Genomic DNA, 16771 nt, shown 5'->3' on the forward strand with positions numbered 1-16771 from the left:
GTAAGTGCATTCATCCCATAATAAACATTTGGCTTTGCTGGTCTACCGGCGGCAGGGCTAATTAGGGAGAACGATTCCCTTGTTATCTGAAGGGAGGTCAGATACAGCAATTAGCATCCTTGCATGGCTTTCATAGTGGTGACTTTGAGGCTAGGCCCTTTGGTGCCAGGTGGAAAAGAGGAGTTGGCAGCAGGGAAGGGGAACTTTCCCCAGCAAATTCTGGAAAACCAACGCTGAGCTTTGAAAAGCTGCCTGACTGGTTGGTTTCCTGGGCTCCCAAGTCTCTGCCTGCAGGCTGAGCTCCCTGCTTGCCTCCTCCCTCCCAGGCAGGTCCCAGTCCTGAGACTATTCTCTTCCACCCACGTCTGTCTCTCCAGCCTCTCTGTGGGCATAGAAGAGGACACCACCATTTGAAAATCCTGTCATTGCTTCAAACTGAAAGTCTGCACACCAAGGGATACATCTAACCATCGGCACTCTAGACTTGGAGAGAAAGGTAAAGATTTGGTTCATTCCTTGCCCCCTCCCTTTGGCTGTCTCTATGGAGCCTCCACCAAGCGGTTGTTCAGCTTTGATGAAGCATGTCTGACCTCCCTTCCCTGGGGAGGACAGAGTGGAGTGCTCTAGTCCGGGCTGGGTTCTCTATGAGCAAGAACAGGCCATGAGCATGGCTGGGGTTGGCTCCTGCCTGCTGTATGCACCATCCCTGGACAATGCAAATGTAGAAACAAAGAGGCTGAGAGGGGCAGGTACAGGGGGAGCATGCAGAGAGCCAGACCTAGCTCTGCAGCAATAGGTAGTGAGCGGGAGAGGGTAGGAGCAATAGTCAAGAGGACTGCCGTGCAGGAGTCCCCATAGCCACTCACAGGTTCAAGTCCTAGTTCTCTAGGACTCGCAGAACTCAGCAAAAACTGTTCTACTCACAGTTGTAGTTTATTACAGCAAAAGGATGCAGATTATAGTCAGTGATGGGGTAAGGTGCATAGGCAGTGTCAGAGATCCCAGCAGGGAGCTTCCAGTTGTCCTCTCCCATGGAATCATCTAGATGATACTTACTTCTGTCAGCAAGGATGAGCAGCAACATGAGCAGGGTATTTATCGCCAGCTAGGGAAGCTTGCCTGAGCCTCGCTGTCTGGTTTTTGTTGGGGTCAGTCACCTAGGCATGGAGTGTCTGCCGGGCACACTCGGTCTCTAGCTCCTCCAGAGGTCAAGGTGATGGTAAGTGGCCCAAGGCCTCCGGGGAAAGAAGGACACTCTTATCAGGCACATTTTAAGCTCACCTCCCGGGAGCTGGGCAAAGACCAAAACTTTCTTGGGGCAAAGTTCATCCCTGTCCACTTGGAAAGATCTCCTTTCAGTGGCTCAGCATCTGAGCCCAGAGAAAGCCCTGGGATGACCTCTCCACCTGGAGATGGGCTGGTGTCCAAGAACAAGTCTAAGGGAAGAGGCCGATTTTGGTGGGAGAGCACCAGACACCTGAGTGAGGAGTGGTGGGCGGAGGGCGCAGAGCTCCTCTGATACGCATCCCCAGGGAAGAAAAAGAGGTTTGCTGTTCCAGTGCGTTGAGGTTCCAGAATCAGTGAGCCTGGGTTTTAAGGCCCGTCTCTACCACTTCCTGGCTCTGCAGCTGGTGTGAGTTACCTAACTTGTTAGAGACTCGGTTTTCTCACCTGCCGGCTGAGGATGGGAACGGTTCCTGGGTCATGGCCGCTGTGGGGAGGTTTGCATGACACCAACAGGGGACAAATGGTGACCGTCTTATTCTGCACTGTGAGGCGACGCTCATCTCCAGTAGCCCTTGGCCTCTGTGAAGTTCTCCCCTATGTGGAGACAAGACCTGTTCTTTCTTCTCTTTCTCTCTTTTTTTATTTGTTTGTCTTAAACAGCTTCCTTGTTACACTGGCCTCCTTCATCTTCTCTTTCTGTTGCGGCATCACCATTTTTTTGAGAGCCATCAATTATTCATTCACTTCTTCCTTCACTCATTCATTCATTCAATACCTGTTTATTGGGGTTCGTCTGCTGAGACTGAAATTGTGCTAAATGCCGTGGCCAGAAGGAAGAATAAGACTCTCCGCACCCCCCAGAGGATTTATCGTTAAGTGAGACAACAAACAACTGCATAAAATAAACAGCTCAAATGTTTTGTTTGGCAAATGTACTGAGTAGTGGAGGCATAAAAGGAGCAGGGATCTGTTTTATCTGCTCAGCTACCTCCCAGATGCACCTTCTCACTTGCCTTTATCCCCCTCTTGAGAGAACTTCCAAATTCTCTCTTTTCTATTCTTGTTGCTATGGGTTCAAAGATTGTAAGGAAATTTAATCCCAGGTGGGGATTCACAACGGCTGCTAGTGGATTCTAGGTGGCTGGACTGAGAGGGGTCCAGGGCTGCATCTCATCGGGGGCGAGGCTGGATGAGACCACCTATCTGAAGAGGATTTGAAAGCTGTGATCGTTATAGGAATCTGACCTTTTGCCTGTGGAGCATCCTCACAGCTCGGACCAGACAGGTGTCCCCAGCCCATGCAAGCCTCCCCAGCTATTCCCTTTCTCTGACTCCCTCTCAGGAACCCCCCAGCTCAGCCCACGCACCGTGGGTCTCAGTGGTCTCCCTCTTCCTGGAATGATGCTCATTGCATGACTCCGTGCCTCGGGTCTGCTGTGATGTCTTCACCTTGGATAGTGTAGCCCTTGGGCAGGAAGTACCCCCTTTTATGTCTTCACGGTTTCCCCTCATCCATCCTCAACCCTCAGATGAGTACTGGTCTGTGCTCAGGGTAGGTGCCAACCGATGGATAGACAGGTATTCCAGATGTTTATGAAGGGCTCCGGGAAGATTTTAGGGTCAGAAATGCCGTTTCTGTGTTGCCTCTAGATAAGGTGCATGCCCAAAACTCTGCAAAGTGGCTGTGATGTTAAGTAACTTGCTCGCTCTCCATATCTCTGCTGCTTTTACTCTGTTCTCTGCAGCTATAACACCTTTCTCCCTCCCTCCATGCAACAACCTAAGGTGAAATTTCCAAGTGGGCCTGGGAGCCCTCCCAGCCTGGCTGGAGCCACAAGGATTGGAGTGGAATTAAGCTGTGAATGTGCTCTGTGCTAAAACTGCCTTCACAATGATGATAGCTCAGAAAGGAGTTTCTCTGGGGGGAGGGATGTTTGGGGACCACTGGCAGTGACGCAGGAGCTCCATGGAGAAGCCAATGGCAGAGCATTTGAAAGCCAGGATTGTTCTACAAATCTGACCTTCTACAGTCTGCACACAGGAGAACTGGAAGCTTTCCCGGGACAGGGAAACGATCAGCCCAGGAGGAGCTGATCCGGATAAGAAGGCCTGAGAATACCTAAGCCCCAGGAAAGGTGGAAGGGGAGGCTCAGCTATTAAAATCTGGAAATAGGGTGCTCAGAACAGTGATAGAGCAAATCCAAAATTTTAAAGGTCAGCATTCAGGAAACATTCAATAAACAGGGTCCAGAGGGGCATAGGGGAAGTGCTGTTGAAGTCATTCATGCAGCCTTCTTCGCGCACTCCTTCAGTTGCATGTCCTGAACAGCTATTACGTGCCAAGAATGGTGTCTCCAGGACACGAAGAGAAGTCATAGAGGTGATAGGATCCACCCAGGACTTGGAAACCTAGGACACAAGGCAGAGAGAATCAGTGGTGAGCTTGGGGAGATCCGCTCGAGGCCGAGTTGCAGTGCCGTGGACACCTAGCTAGAGGATTTAGTCTTTATCCAGTGGGAACTGGGGTGGCCCCCGGAGCATTTAAGCTAGGAAGGGACCTGTGGGTTTAGACAGGCCGTGGTGGCCACAGCAGGGAGGATGGTCGCAGGAGAACCAACTGAAGGCAGGAAAGTCAATGGGGAGACAAGAGTAGTTCCAAGGGCTTTGGGCATGAGACTTGATTTGGAGGGAATATAGAAAGCCATCCTTCACAAGGAATCATGGGTACTGAAGAAACCACTCACTTTGGGGATGGCATAGAAACAAGATAAACTAGGAAGGAAGATTGTGACCCCAAATACCAGGTTCGAGGAGGAGCAAATTCACTCACTTCCTGTGAAAATTCACTTTCAGGTGGTCCTGGTACAGGCTCTGGGGTCAGAGAGACACGTCATTTGACATTTCATCTGTTGTGCAAATATAACTTAACCTTTCTGAGACTCAGTTTCTTTATCTTTAAAATGGGCTTAAATTGTACTGCCCTCCCTATGGCGGGTTTGAGGATGAATTGAAGTAATATCTGTGCAACCGCTAGCCTAGAAAGAAGCAAGTTCTCAATGTTACCCATTCTGTTTATTATCAAGTATTAATCAACAACAATAACATTTATTGTGATGGAAGTTCCCTTTTCTTCAGAAAATGGAGGAAGAACTAGAGGATGGCGGGGAGCTGTGGCTTGGCCTGCGGAGCTGTTGTAAAACAGTATTAAAATCAGGAGCTGAGGGGATCCCTGGATGACTTAGCAGTTAAGCATCTGCCTTTGGCCCAGGGCTTAGTCCTGGAGTCCCAGGATCGAGTCCCACATCAGGCTCCCTGTATAGAGCCTGCTTCTCCCTCTGCCTGTGTCTCTGCCTCTCATGAATAAATAAATAAAATCTTTTTAAAAAAACTTAAAAATAAAATAAAATTAGGAGCTGAGCATGGCTGAATGTAGCAGCAAGTCCTGAAGAATTAAGATATGACTGCGATGTCTGAATCATATGCCTTTGCCTTGTGTCACTCGTTTTCCTCTCCATTATCTCCGAGGGGAGATTGCTGTGTCTCTGGGCATTGCAAGAGGGGAACCACAGAGCAGGAGAGGAGAAGCTTCAGGAGAATAAGACTGTTGCCCTGATACTGGCTTTGCACCTTAGTGAAAACACAAAGCCCTTTCATTAGGAGTCCTGAGTCAACTAGGCTCACTCTCAGCCATGCCACCTTTCCCATACACACTCTCTGTCTTTATTGAGAGGTGGAGGGATATTCTCTTAAACTATAGACAGCCCTTCTGAGGCTACCTTCTAAAGAGGAGCCAGATGTGGGTGAGCTTCTGAGCATCAGGCCTTGAATCTTGCTTTTTTTCCTTCACCACTTAGCTGCTCCTCCAAGAATTCTTGAGGACAAGATGGAAGAACCCAGGGCTCCAGTTTTAACCACCGCAGGGCTGTGAGCTCACTTGGGCCATCATGGTCTCCTATGTCTCTACTGTCAGGTAACCAGGACTCTACCTTGTTTTTCCTTTCACTCTTTCTTGTCTTTGTCTTCCTGTCATCATTCCCTCTTTACTGAGAGTGTACTATGTGTTCGGAACACCGCCAAGTACTGTATAGACAACATTTCATTTAGTCCTTATAGGTCTCTGTGAGGGACGTGGTCTTATTAATTCCATTTTATATCTGAAGAAACCAATGAATAGAGAGACTAAGTACACTGTCCAAGGTCATTTAGCTAAAAATTGGCAGAGTCAAGATTCAGACTCAGGTCTGTTTAATGCCAAACCATATATGCTTAACCTCAAGATCAGCAGTTCTCAAAGTGTGGTTCATGGATGCCTGAGGTTCCCTGGATCCTTTATAGGACCAAAACCATGCTCATGATGTTATTTGCCTTTTTCCCTACGTTGACACCTGCCCTGATGGCTCAACATCAGTGGTGGGTAAAAGATCTGGCTCCTTAGCCCAGACCAAGGCAGAGGCATCAAGCTTCTACTTCTAGACATTGTATATTTTCCTGGAACACACTTGCAGGAAAAAAAAGCCATTTTACTTAAGAATGTCCTGACAAAGCAGTAAAAAATATTAATTGTATTAAATCTTGACCCTTGAGCACATGTCTATTTTATATTTGTGTAATAAAATGGAAAGTATGCCAAAATAATTTATGTGAAATAATAATGTTTATCTTGAAGAAAAGCACATGTGTGATTATTTGAGCTGCAAGTTGAATTAGTCACTTTCCCCCCAAAACATCATTTTACTTGAAAGAATGACTGACAGAAAAATTATAACTATCCAGACTTAGGTATGTGAAAAAACAAATACCTGGATTCTTGCAAATGAACAGAGTGGGTCTGTTGCTTCAAGGAAAACACCTGACAGTATTTGCTGCTGCTGCTGAGCTTCAAGCTTCCAAGAATATTAGAATTTGGGGAAATTTGCATTTGTACTCTATCAGACATGGTCTAGACAGGAGACAGAAACTACTTCGCAAGGGAAGGTTAAATATAAAGAATTACAATCTATTTATAAGAATAAAAGACAACCCTGAAGAATATCCTAAGACTCAAGTATGATACCCAAGGAAGGAAGACACTTAAGAAGACGATCCCTCCTCACAGCTGGGATTCTGACCTCATCGGAGATGATGTAGTTGCAGGATGTATTTGCAACTGGATGGTGAAGTTGCCCAGGGCAGGAGTCTGCCCACAGTCAGTGCACCAAAACTGGCAGGCAGCGAATGGTGAGCTGGGACCAGCGAACAGGTAACTTGCACTTGGGGTCTAGATGTACCAAGGCTGACAGGCAGGAAGCTGCTTGGGGAGTGACAACAAAATTTGCCTGGAAGCCGTCTATGGGGGATACTGAACATCTTGGAAAGGCAGCTATGGCGCCTATAGAACCCACCCAGAAGCCCCTCTCCGTGGTTCTTGGGGGCTGCCTGCAGGAAGGTGCTGCACTGGTGGTCAGAACTCCATGGATAGCCACTCTTTGGGGGGTCAGGGGAAGCTGCTAATGGGGAGGCACCAGACCTGGGTGTGACATGACACCACTCAGTGTCACTGAAGCTGCTGGCTACCATGTGCCAGAAGGACAAACTGAGATCACTGGAACCAGGAAAAAATGTTCTTCCCTCACCCAGCATCTTCCCAGTGCTGTCTACTGACAAAAATTCACCTCATGCCAGCTGTCTAGGAAGAAGTGTGCCGCCATCATGGCAGGAATGGACTTGGGCTGGGTGGCAATCACTGGAAAGCTGGTACAGTCTACCACTTTGCCTGCTCAGCTTCTGCACACAGCTGAACTTCCAGCAACATTGAAACAACTCTCAAGACCCAGGATTGAGTCCCATGTTGGGCTTCCTGCATAGAGCCTGCTTCTTGCTTCTCCCTCTGCCTGTGTCTCTGCCTCTCTCTGTGTCTCTCATGAAAAAAAAAAAAGAAAGAAAGAAAGAAAGAAAGAAAGAAAGAAAGAAAAAGAAAGAAAGAAAGAAAGAAAGAAAGAAAGAAAGAAAGAAAGAAAGAAAGAAAGAAAGAAAGAAAGAAAGAAAGAAAGAAAGAAAGAAAGAAAGAACTCTCTTTCCACAGATACAGCTGTTCTCTGAACACAGGAAGATCTTGCTCTTTCCCCAAATCAGGAGATGCAAGGTCCCGAGAGTCTCTGTATCCATTGCTGGCTATGTGAACTTCTCAAATTTAGCCACAGCACCACTATATAATTCCTGGAGACTAAATTGTAAAGTTAATCTCCTGCAGCTTATTTATAAAACTATAATGAGGACTCATCCCCAGTGGCCTGGCACCTGTCCATAGGTGCCTGCTTTTTGTACCCCAGAGAATGAATCGCCTTGACTGATGTGATACTTCCTTATGGGAAGCTTTCAGAGGGCAGCTTTCTGGTGAGTTCCATAGACTCCCCAGATAGCTTACCAGTGTGTTAAAGACCCCTCAAAGGTGGCTTCCCTGCAGACTCTATGTCAGCACCCAAGTGGGGGTTTCCCTGTTTGCCAATCTCAGCCCACTGACTGTGGCCCAGCTTTGGACCTGGGGCCATCCAGCAAAGATCTGTACCACCCGGTGGGGCTGCAACCAATGCAGTCTGAACCACAGTGGCACTTTCACTGTGAACTTCCAAATAACCTAAAGACTTTTCAGATGAGATCAAAGGTTGTATTAATGAATGCGATTTTCCAAAATTGTATGATGGAATGTAGTGACATTTGCAAGGTCTACATAACTCAATGAACCAATATTTCCAAGTGATCAATGCATGATGTAGAAGTTCCCTTCCAAGTGCAAGATAGACCAATGGGTTTAACAGAAAATGGAAAGTTTCTGATGCAAAGCTGCAACTAACCTTTAAGAAACTGACGTTTATTGAGTTTTGATGCAATTTCTAAGAATATTCACAATAATCAGAAAAAGCTATCAAAATACTCTTTGCTTTTCCAATTACATATCTGTATAAGGGCCATATTTTCTCCATATCCTCCAGCAAAACAACATATCACAACAGGGTGTACTCAGAAACAAATAAAAGAATCCAGCTGATTTCTAGTATGCCAGACATTAACAAGGCATGTGAAAGTATAAAACAATGCCACCAGCCTTATTAAATTTGCTTTGGAAAAAATTTAACAAAAACCCAAATTATTTATATCAATATGTTATGGTTTTACTGGTGTTATTTAAATGAAGTAATAAATTAAACATTTTTTCTCAGTCTTAATTTCTAGTATAATACATGCCAATACATATAACCTACATAAACAAAAGCTCTTTGAGGGCTTTAATAACTTTTAAGATTATAAGGAAGACCTAAGGTCAAAAATCTTGTGTGCTATTGCTCTAGACAAAAGTAACTTTCCTTCTAAATGGGAGATCCATGAATTTGGAAGTGAATAATGCCAGGTAAGGTTTTGTGGTAAATCATCCATGGGGATACCTCTGTATCAGGGGCTTAAAGATTCATAAACATTTGCATTCCAGTGCCTTCTTAAAGCACAGCACAGCCAATTTCCCTGAAATGTTGCCTCTGCTCATGTCACATCCCTGTGCCTCTGCTGAACCCTCCCACTTCAATGGAGAAGCTCCCATTCTGAAGAAACCTGACCCCAGGATGAGTTGTAGATGATCTTGTATGAAAGGGTTTCAATCAAACTGGGGGAGCCATTCTAATGACACTCTACGTGAGCATCAGGTGAGCTGACACTTTGGTTCATGGCTCTTGCCTTTTTCACTCTGGGCTTCCTATTGAACAGAGCCTGCTGATGATCTGCACTCCCTTTTGTCTTAAGATGTATTGCTGTCACCTTCCCCCGGTTGAATGCAATATCTATGTACCTTGTTTTATTTCTTCTTGCAGGACTTTGGGGAGGAAGCAAGAGATAGCCTTGGAGCAAGAGTGAAAGACCTGGTTACTCAGCACTCAGAGGCAGGTGCTCACTGCCCAAGATGCCAGGAGTTCCCAAGAGGATTGGAAGAGTCTGAGAACAACTCTCTGAATTGGAGCTAAAGTACAGTAGCAGGCTGTCTCACTTCTGCTAATTACATCCAGGGGTAGGGGTCTGACCTTGGAGGGGTCTTTGTGACTTTTATAAAACGGGTTTGAAGCCCACCCTGTTGAGCAGTGTTGGAGATGTCTGCAGTCTTGCTTTTGTGGCAGGGCAGACATGATATTATTGAAATTTCCTAAGATTCTGCAAGCCAGAAGGGTCAGGGGTCTTCCTTACCTCCTCCCAAACCCTTTAAGCACTAGAAGTACCCAGAAGAGGAGGTACAAAGAGGGGTAGCTGAGAATCTGCAAGAAGGGTCTCACCCAAACTATGAGGAGAGAGCAGGTCCTTGCACCCATACATCACCCAAATAACAGATGCCCTCCAGCGAGCCTCTGGTGGGCAATTTCCCTGAGAAATGGCACCTTCTGTCCCAGGCCCCACATTGCCTGTAAGCTCTGCCAGAGGAGGCTTTGGACTGATGAGCTCAGCAGACAGGAGAACAGAAGGGGAAGCCTCCTCAGTCACCTCTGAGATAAAAAGAACGAAACAAGAGAGAGGGAGAAAAGGAGAAGGAGAAAATCAAAGACTAATCCTACAAATTCTCCTTTAATCTTAGAGCTTCCAGACCTAGTTCCCCTTTCATCTAGGACTTCGAAGTTATCTAGTTATTTTATGGGTAGTGAAACCACAGGGCGAAGAGAGGGTGTGTGTGTGTGGGGAGATTGAATTAATGAACAGGTAAGCAGGTTTATTATTTCGTCTGATCCTTCCTTCCTTCCTGCTAATTTCTCTGAGCCAATTTGGGAGGCAGAGCCTATCATGTTAACTCAGAGACAGACTATTGTATCCGTGTTCTTTCTGAAACCATTTATCTGAAGGATATTAAAGATCCAATTTACATAGACATTATGGCATTGTGAGGAGGGTGTATGCACATGTGCACATGGGGGGGGGGTGGGAGGGAGGGAGGGAGAAAGAGAGAGAAAGGGAGAAATGAGCTAGGGTATCCATCCAAATGGGCATATGTTTGCGTACATGCTTGACCTGCATTGAGCATCATCATCTCCCATGAGGCTCTCAAAGAAGTTTGCAAATACTCCACAAGTTAGTTCAAGAAGTCATCAGGCCTTGACAGAAATCAGGCTCCAGGCAATGGCGGAAATGTTTATTAAATTTGTGATTCAACTCTCAGGCTCCTGCATTTCCTTATCAGTGCTACAAGGCCACGATGGAGGAAATGGGAGCCTCTTAAGTTTGATGTCTGCCTGGTTGTATTGGCCCAGCCCACGTGTGTGTCTGTATGGTGAAGAACAGGGAGGGTAGATGCTGGGAAGGGGAAGTCAGCTTCCAGGATAACCACTCCAGGGAAGAGCCCTTGGTTCTGCGTGAGGGAGCTGAAGGACAGAAGACAACCTGTGTCATCTGGGCGCGGGGGCTGCATGCTGTTTGATCCATTCATGCAGCGTAGGGAAAGATGCTTATCCTGCCTATGGCCCTGGTTTGTCATGAGATTGAAATGGGGAGGTGTGCATAACAGCACTCTGGACAGAATGAGCAGAAAGAGGGCCTAACACACCAAGCTCTAACGGTTTGTTGTGAAGATTCTTTAAGCCACAGCCAACGTCCCTTTGCTGACGTTGGGTTCGCCAAAGAGCTTTCTAAGGGATAATGTGGCCTCCTGCGGGAGATGTCCAGCAGCCCATGTCATGGCAGTGCCACTGGTCCTCCAGGAGATGCTGCTTTTGCGAATGAGTGTTGGTGGTCTCCCCTGCTCTTCATTCATTCATTCATTCATTCATTCATTCATTCATTCTTCCATCCATTCAGCTCATGCTCACAGATGATCCAGTGCAATGGTTTAAAGCCTTGGCTCCGCTTTAGCTTCCCTGGGGAGTTAGAACACAAAACGAAGCTCCCAGGCCCCTCCCCAGACTAATTAATTGACAGGTTCTGGGAGCAGCTTCCAGGCACAGATACTTGTATAAAGTATCCCAGGTTCTAATGAGCAGCCAGGGTGAAATCATTGTTCTGGCGTATGCCCTGCACTGTTTGCCTCCAGAAGATACAAAGAAAAATAAGATGTTCCTTGCTCAGTGTCAACCATCGCCCTAGCACCAGACCACCCCCGGGAGAGGTAGGCGGATTATATTCCTGACTTTGCAAAGTCCAGGATCACAATGAGACCCCAGCTTCCTGAGGACACCATGAAATGATCTCCCCATCTAACTCTTGCTCATGAGCCCAGCCTGCTGGCCTTATTCCTTCAAATCATAAGCACTTCCCAAATCTCAGGTACCCCTGAGCTCACCTTGGCTTCCAGTGCGGTCTTTCTCCTGGCCCAGGCATCCCCCAGATCCCTCTGCCTGCAGCACAGATGGTGGTGAGTTTCGTGAAGCTCAGCCTGTTCTCCACCTGGGTCGTGGGCCAGGTCGTTCTAGAATCCATAAGGGGACCAGAATGTCAGGATGCATCTGCCTCATATGTCTTTCCTCCAGGAGCTCCCAGAAGACTAACTCTTGCCTTCCTTTCTGAAGCCGGGGCTCCCTTTGCACCTGCTCCTAAATTTATGCTTTGTTTTTGAAATAACGTGGCTCATCTGAAAAGGAGAAAGGCTGCCTACACTCATACCAATGGCTCTACCTTGGATGATGAGCCCTGCTCACTTTGGGATTTCATGCTTTGGCTAGGGGACACTTTCTCCAGGCAGCAACATTTCAAAGGTCATTTCCCCATACACATCTTCAGCCTCATACCTTACGTTAGGCGGGCTTCCCCGCCCACTGTCCTTAGAAGTCCACAGCCTGGATGCTTAGCTTGGTGCCTGTCACAAGTCAAGGAGGTGGTACCGGTTTAGGTCAGGCATCTGGCTCAAGGCTGGGATAGGAGTCACACTTTTCGATCATTTCTCCCCTTCCTCTCGTCAGAGCTGGCTACGGCAATCAGATGGGACTGTGATGTTTTATCATTCAAGTCTGTTAAGAATCTGTTTCTTTCAGCATCGAAACTTTGTTCCTGTCTTCTCGGAGACTTAAAATACTGTCCTTGAACTGAGGTGGGCCCCTCTCGCATTAAATACACTCACAGCTTCAAAGCTATAAGTGTTGCCGCAGAGGGTCCCAGGGGAGTGTCAATAAGAGACGCGTGTTTGCTGTACTACAAAGAGAAGCCTTGCTTCTTGATGGAGTTGATCTGAGGGGCGGGGGTGCTGGAGGGGTTTGTTGTTTGTCTCCAAAGGAGGAGGGAATTAGGGGAGGGGAGGTTTATTCTCTAAGAGGAGTTGCTGGCATCAGCAGCCTCCTTCCCAAGGAGGATCATGGTCTCCTACTGGAGCAGAAGGAAGGAAGGAAGATGCCCAGACCCTTGAGACTGCAAAGCCAGCTGTGTCTGCCCCTGAATAATCATACCACCACCACCATTTTGTAGCGCTTCTCCACATTCTGCCTCTTTTGCTGCCCTGAGGGTAGGTGACACCATTATTGCAAGTGTCAGGTAAAGTAATAGAGGTTCCGAGAAGTGGAATTGCATGCCTGAGATTGCCCGGCTGATATTGGACCTGTGTTCTTTCTTTCCTTGAAGGGTGGCCAGTAGATTTCAATGCCTGGCTGTTGGGTCATTGTTGCTTAGTAGATGGGCTGGGTCCAGGAGGATTCTGAGATTGCCTCTGGGCTCAGCGGGAAGGAAGTTTGCAGCTGATGTGTAAAGTAAACTTACATTTTATCATCCAAACTGGGGTCCTTTTGAGAGTGAAAGGGACTGTATTAAAACTATGCCTGAGGGGATCCTTGGGTGGCACAGTGGTTTGGCGCCTGCCTTTGGCCCAGGGCGCGATCCTGGAGACCCGGGATCGAATGGCTCCCGGTGCATGGAGCCTGCTTCTCCCTCTGCCTATGTCTCTGCCTCTCTCTCTCTCTCTCTCTCTCTCTCTGTGTGTGTGTGTGTGTGTGTGTGTGACTATCATAAATAAATAAAAATTTAAAAAAATAAAAAGTAAAAAAATAAAACTCATTAAATAAATAAATAAATAAATAAATAAATAAATAAATAAATAAAATTATGCCTGAACAGCACATTTAAACCGGGACTGTCCTGCGTCAACCAGATGTGCGGTCACCTAGGGGAATAACCGTGTGTGTGATCCAGGTATTAGGGTGGGGGAGCAGGTGGGTGGGTGGCAGCTGCCAGTCGGCCAGGGACCTGTCAGTGCTGACTAATCCTATGATTTCTGTGAGGATGTCTCTTCTCATTCCCATTCCCAAGGAGCAAGCTCAGCCTCTGACAGCCTGCAAGAAGTTGAGAGGGGTGGTCACAGATCAGAGGTCGTCTAATATGGCCACAAGCTAGACCGTAATGCGCCTTGCCATTCGCGCTCCCAAATGATCCATTGCCTCACCTCCCGGAGGGAGAACAGCCAAGTCATGGATGCAAGAGAAGGGAATGTCCTGAGTTGAATACTCCTCTTTTCTGACTGTGGCCAACCTTACCCACTCCCCAGCCTGGGGACAGCCACAGAATCTCTCAGAACCCACTCTGTACTCATTTGACAGAGATCCATCCGCTGGTGGAATTCATGGGCAAACCCTCCTCACCTCTTGCTTTGACTATTTTAACAGCCTCTCACCTTGTATCTCTGCCTTCCACTGTCACTCCCCCATTTCATTTCTCCCTCTGCTGACAGGGCAGTGTGTCTAAACATTCATGTCAAACTGTTCCATGCTCAGGAAATCTTTCTAAAAATCCTCATTGCCTTTCTACCTCTGTTATGGACTCAAGGTCTGAAATCCCTGTGTCGACGGCCTTCCCTGCAAGGTGATGGGATTTGGAGATGGGGGCCTTTAGGGAGGTCGTGAGGATGGGGTCCCCATGATGGGATTAGTGCCATGATCAGACTAGAGACACCAGAGGGCTTGTTCTGTCTGTCTTCATGCACACCCTGAGGAAAGGCCACATGAAGACACTGGAGAACGTGGCCACCTGGTAGCCAGGAAGGGAGGCCTCAGAACCTCACTCTGTGGACACCTTGATCTTAGACCTCTGGCCTCTAGAACTGTGGGAAATTAGTTTCTGTACTGTAAGCCCCCCAGTCTGGGTACTATGTTAAGGCAAAAGGCTCACACATACAACCTCCCACAATCACCTTCCATTAGTTGCCTGTACAGACTGTACTTTGACATTATAGGATTATTCACCATTTTCTCATCACATACATGGCACGTATTTTCATGCCTCTCTATCCTCATACATGCTGTTCTTGCTGCCTGGAATCTATTTCTTCATCTCCTTTAATGTCTGGTCAATGCCTGCTTAGCCTTTAAAGCCCCAGCTCCTGTCTAACTTTCTGCATCCCCCTCCCGAAGAATTAATTTCTCCATTCGCTTGGCAGCATGATACCACTGATGGTACGCACACTACCTTAGAGTGCTACCCTCCCACTACCATGGTGCCCGGCACACTAGGTGCTAGAATCATGTTTAAGAAATTAATCAATGCACAAAGGGATGAATGAATAAATGAATGAATAACACCAGACCCTTGGATGGAACTTCGCTGTACTAGAATGTTCAGGACATCAGGGAAATGCACTCTTGGCTTGTCGGGGCTTCCCTCATGAAAAGAACCAGGGAGGAGCAAGATGGTTGAATTAGCCATGAGGCTCAGTAGATCTATGGCTTTGCCTCCTGTCTTCTAAGGACTCACTTTGGGCAGAGTTCAGAGAGTGACAATGGGGAGAAGTGGGGTTGGGGATGGGCAGTGACCCCCCTAATTGGCTAAGGAAGCTTTGCTGAGAAAGGAAGCAGGGGAACAGCAAGTAGAGAATGAGCCAGGAAACAAGCTCCTCTCTTTACCTTCATGCACCTGGTCCCTACCCTTAGCTTTCTCTTCTGCCCCAGAGCTGTGAGCGACCTTCTTTGCCACCCCTTACCAGCATTCACCCCTGTCACTCTCCTTCTTCGATGACATCGGCCTTGGCCTCTGGAGAGCCACCAGGATCCTGCTCTTCCTGACTTTCCTCCTCACCTCCTCCTTGAGAGGGTCGGGCTTGGTGATCCTCACCTGTTCCACACCAGCAATTTCTCCCACAGGTGATGTTGCAGATGGCAGGGTGTGGGTGGGCTGGGGAGAGAGATGGGGCCTGGACCTGAGCCTGAAACAGAGTTCAAAGGGCATAGGCCCCATGAGCTGCCCCAGCCTCATTCTGAAACCTCACTTAATCCTCAGGCCCTCGCTTTGGGGGGTGGTTAGGAGAAGGGGTGTCCTGGCTGTGCCTCCCCAAGCCCCCAGCCTCATCACTGACCCCTTGCTGCAAAATTGTTTATCCGCATTTCTCTTCTTTGCCCCAGCACATTTTGGCAGCCCAATTAGTGCCTTGCAGATAGTTTCTTGAGTCTGAGCAATCCTCCTACCCAACCTTTCACCTCCTGATTTCGCTTTCTTGCCCTTGTAGGGAGATGTTTGACAAGCTCTCTTCCATTTCATCTTCAAGCAGGCTGACATGCTTAGAAGCGCTGCTGCTGTCTTCCAAATGAAAAGCGGGTTAATTAAGGCATATTTTCCAGCTTGTTTTTAAAAGGGAAAACAAAAGAGAGAGAACAGGTATCCTAGTTAATGGTTCCTAATTGCTTCTTTCCCGAAAAGTCTTCAGCGTCAAACAGTCTAATTGAGTACTTCCTAATCTGGCATTGAAGAACTGAGCAGGGCTGTGCCTGGCCCCCATCCGAACTCCCACTCCCTTTCAAGACCCAGCTCATATGCCATCTCATCATGGAAGCCTCCCCGCTCCCTGGACTAGGTTAGGTGATTAGAGTGGATGTGGTGCCTTGCAGCCCAGAACCTTCTGAAGGGCTCACTCTGCTGACTGCTGAGAGGGTTGTCAGCAGACAGTCCTGTTAACTCTTCCTCTTTAGGAATGGCCCACGCTGCAGAAAGCCATCTTGTTCAGAGTCCTGCCCTTTCCACCGGGCGCCTGTCTCCAATGATTGGCCCACGCAAGGGTGTCAAGGCCTGGGTCTTTTGTTTCCATTTGGTTCAAGTCTGAGATGACATTTGAGCTTTGATTTCCTGAGGAGTTGGTTGTGGCCTTTAAAGAGACTGCATCGTAACCCAGCCCCTCCCTTGGGCCAGTCTTGCTTCCCTTCCCTTCCCACAGGTGATGGGCCCGTGACTCCTCCAGGCTGTGCTTCCTGCACGTTGGTGGCTGGGCAACTCCCCCTGCGACAGTGACCCTCCTCTGTGTTACTGTGGTGTCCTTTCTGGCCATCATCATCAGTGTGCTGCAATGTGTTGTCCAAGAGGCTTTTTAGGAGGGACGAAATACAATGAGGGCATTTGTGCTTTTTCATCTAGGAGGGATATGTTGATTCTATTCTTTCCAGACTTAGGCTCTAGTAACTGCCACAAAACTCTACCTACTTCCCCCATGGCGGACCTCAGACAATGACTGACTGGCACTGGGGTAAACGGGCAGCCCTCTTGCCCCAACGTGGGACAAACTCTGGAGTAGAATTTGTACTGCAGAGCTCCCCAGAAGATCAGACTGGAGACTCTTTTCAGTCAAGAACACATTCCTGCTTAGCTT

At 47.7% G+C, this 16771-nt stretch overlaps 1 long non-coding RNA gene across 1 annotated transcript; it reads left to right on the plus strand.

The window, feature by feature from the left end:
* The first annotated feature begins 309 nt into the window (after positions 1-309).
* LOC121499381 lies at positions 310-9244 on the plus strand. The gene is made up of 3 exons (XR_005990110.1): positions 310-496; positions 5082-5197; positions 9066-9244. It is a non-coding gene; the product is annotated as an uncharacterized LOC121499381 (long non-coding RNA).
* Positions 9245-16771: the final 7527 nt, after the last annotated feature.

The sequence above is a fragment of the Vulpes lagopus genome, chromosome 10, assembly GCF_018345385.1.
Source record: "Vulpes lagopus strain Blue_001 chromosome 10, ASM1834538v1, whole genome shotgun sequence".
Classification (NCBI taxonomy): Eukaryota; Metazoa; Chordata; class Mammalia; order Carnivora; family Canidae; genus Vulpes; species Vulpes lagopus.